Below are 3,268 nucleotides of genomic sequence, written 5' to 3' on the forward strand. Positions count from 1 at the left end.
AGATAAACCCATTTGAATGCAGAGTTTCAAAGAATAGCAAGGAGAGAGAAGAAAGCCTCCCTCAGTGGTCAGTGCAAAGAAATGGAGGAAAACAATAGAATGGGAAAGACTAGATATCTCTTCAAGAAAATCAGAGATACCAAGGAAATTTTTCATGCAAAGATGGGCACAATAAAGGAGAAAAGTGGTATGGACCTAATAAAAACAGAAGATATTAAAGAAGAGGTGGCAAGAATACACAGAAGAACTATACAAAAAGGATCTACATGACCTAGAAAGCCATGATGGTGTGATCATTCACCTAGAGCCAGACATCCTAGAATATGCAGTCAAGTGGGCCTTAGGAAGCATCACTACAAACAAAGCTAGTGGAGGTGACAGAATGTCAGTTAAGCTATTTCAAATCTTAAAAGATGATGCTGTGAAAGTTCAGTTCAGTTCAGTTCAGTTCACTCAGTTGTGTCAGACCCTTTGGGACCCCATGGACTACAGCATGCCAAGCCTCTCTGTCCAACAACAACTCCCAGAGTTTACTCAAACTCATGTCCATTCAGTAGGTGATAACATCCAACCATCTCATCCTCTGTCATCCCCTTCTCCTCCTGCCTTCAATCTTTCCCAGCATCAGGGTCTTTTCCAATGAGTCAGCTCATCGCAACAGGTGGCCAAATTATTGGAGTTTCAGCTTCACATTAGTCCTTCCAATGAATATTCAGGACCAATTTCCTTTAGGATGGACCACTTGGATCTCCTTTCAGTCCAGGGACTCTTAAAGTCTTCTCCAACACCATAGTTCAAAAGCATCAATTCTTCAGCACTCAGCTTTCTTTATAGTCCAACTCTCACATCCATACATGTCTACTGGAAAAACCATGGCTTTGACTAGATGGACTTTTGTTGGCAAAGTAATGTCTCTGCTTTTTAAAAATTAAAAAAAAATTAATTTACTGGAATCGGGCCGCCGCCCTCACCGCGCCCGCCGCCTCCCGCCACTGCTAAACTATGGACCCCCGCAAAGTGAGCGAGCTTCAAGCCTTCGTGAAAATGTGTAAGCAGGACCCGAGCGTTGTGCACACTGAGGAAATGCGCTTCCTGAGGGAGTGGGTGGAGAGCATGGGGGGTAAACTGCCACCTGCTGCTCATAAAACTAAATTGGAAGAAAATACCAAGGAAGAAAAAACAGATAGTAAGAAGGCGGAGGAAAACATAAAGACAGACGAACCGTCAAGTGAGGAAAGTGATCTAGAAATTGACAATGATTGAACCAGACACTGATGCACCTCAAGAAATGGGAGGAAAAAAAAAAAAGAAATGGGAGATGAAAATGTAGAGATAACTGAGGAGATGATGGATCAGGCAAATGATAAAAAAGTGGCTGCCATTGATGCCCTAAATGATGGTGAACTACAGAAAGCCATTGACTTGTTCACAGATGCCATTAAGCTAAATCCTCGTTTGGCTATTCTGTATGCCAAGAGAGCCAGTGTCTTCATCAAATTACAGAAGCCAAATGCTGCCATCCGAGACTGTGACAGAGCTATTGAAATAAATCCTGATTCAGCTCAGCCATACAAGTGGCGAGGGAAAGCGCACAGACTTCTGGGCCATTGGGAAGAAGCTGCCCGTGATCTTGCCCTTGCATGTAAGCTGGATTATGATGAAGATGCTAGTGCAATGCTGAAGGAAGTTCAACCAAGGGCCCAGAAAATTGCTGAACATCGGAGAAAGTATGAGCGAAAACGTGAAGAGCGTGAGATCAAAGAAAGAATAGAAAGGGTTAAGAAGGCTTGGGAAGAACATGAGAGAGCCCAGAGGGAGGAAGAAGCCAGAAGACAATCAGGATCTCAGTATGGCTCTTTTCCAGGTGGCTTTCCTGGGGGAATGCCTGGCCTCAATGAAATTCTTAGTGATCCAGAGGTCCTTGCAGCCATGCAGGATCCAAAAGTTATGGTGGCCTTCCAGGATGTGGCCCAGAACCCGGCAAATATGTCAAAATATCAGAGCAACCCAAAGGTTATGAATCTCATCAGTAAATTGTCGGCCAAATTTGGGGGTCAAGCATAATGCCCTTCTGACATAAAGCCCTGCTGGAGGAAAAGCAACTTAGATCACCTAATGGATGTTGCAATAATACAAACCAGTGTACCTCTGACCTTCTCATGAAGAAAGCTGGGGTGCTTTGAAGATAATCCCTACCCCTTTGCCCCAAATGCAGCTGAAAACATTTTACAGCAGTTTGCCATTAGGGTATTCATTCAGATAATGTTTTCCTACTAGAAATGTAAAACTTTAAGCAATTTTTAAACCTTAAAAATATTTAAAATTAAAAAGGTGTATTAACCCGTACATTTTTCTTTACTAATGATTTTGATTTTTTCCTTTGAATTAATTAGGCAAGTAAGATACATCAGTGTGGAAGATTTATTGTTACAAGTTTGAGTGAAATAAAGATTTGTTAGTGGGAGGCAAATACAGCATTTAAATAGATAAAGTTTGAATTGGAAAAAAAAATTAATGTAAAAAATAAATAAATAAACTGAACAAAAGTAGGTGAATGGCCTTGGTCCTAAAGGCCATAATGGACTTTGACAAAACCAAATAGAGTGGCAGCACTGCCATTGGTCTTGAGCTCATGGTGTTTGAATTTTAGTACTGATACAGATAAGCCTTAACAGAATACTTTGTACATTGATCTAAAGTATTTAAAGTCAATTCATGGTGGAAGTCTCATTAAAGTTTAATATAGAAAAGTGTTATTATACTGATATTAAAAAAAAACAAAATGCTGTCTAGGTTGGTCATAACTTTCCTGCCAAGGAATATGTCTTTTAATTTCATGGTTGCAGTCACCATCTGCAGTGATTTTGGAGCCCCCCAAAATAGTCTGCCACTGTTTCCATTGTTTCCCCATCTATTTGCTGTGAATTGATGGGACCGGATGCTATGATCTTAGTTTTCTGAGTGTTGAGCTTTAAGCCAACTTTTTCACTCTCCACTTTCACTTTCATCAAGAGGCTTTTTAGTTCTCTTCACTTTCTGCCATAAGGGTGGTGTCATCTGCATATCTGAGGTTCTTGATATTTCTCCTGGCAATCTTGATTCCAGCTTGTGCTTCTTCCAATCCAGCGTTTCTCATGACGTACTCTGCATCTAAGTCAAATAAACAGGGTGACAATATTCAGACTTGACATACTCCTTTTCCTATTTGGAACCAGTCTGTTGTTCCATGTCCAGTTCTAACTGTTGCTTCCTGACCTGCATATAGGTT

General features: G+C 40.9%; 1 pseudogene across 1 annotated transcript; it reads left to right on the forward strand.

Annotated features, from left to right (window-relative positions):
* Window positions 1–987: 987 nt before the first annotated feature.
* Window positions 988–2,258, forward strand: LOC113906548 (annotated as a pseudogene). Its single transcript, XR_003514915.1, has one exon. The product of XR_003514915.1 is annotated as a hsc70-interacting protein pseudogene (transcript).
* Window positions 2,259–3,268: the final 1,010 nt, after the last annotated feature.

This window comes from Bos indicus x Bos taurus, chromosome 16, assembly GCF_003369695.1.
Source record: "Bos indicus x Bos taurus breed Angus x Brahman F1 hybrid chromosome 16, Bos_hybrid_MaternalHap_v2.0, whole genome shotgun sequence".
NCBI classification, from domain to species: domain Eukaryota; kingdom Metazoa; phylum Chordata; class Mammalia; order Artiodactyla; family Bovidae; genus Bos; species Bos indicus x Bos taurus.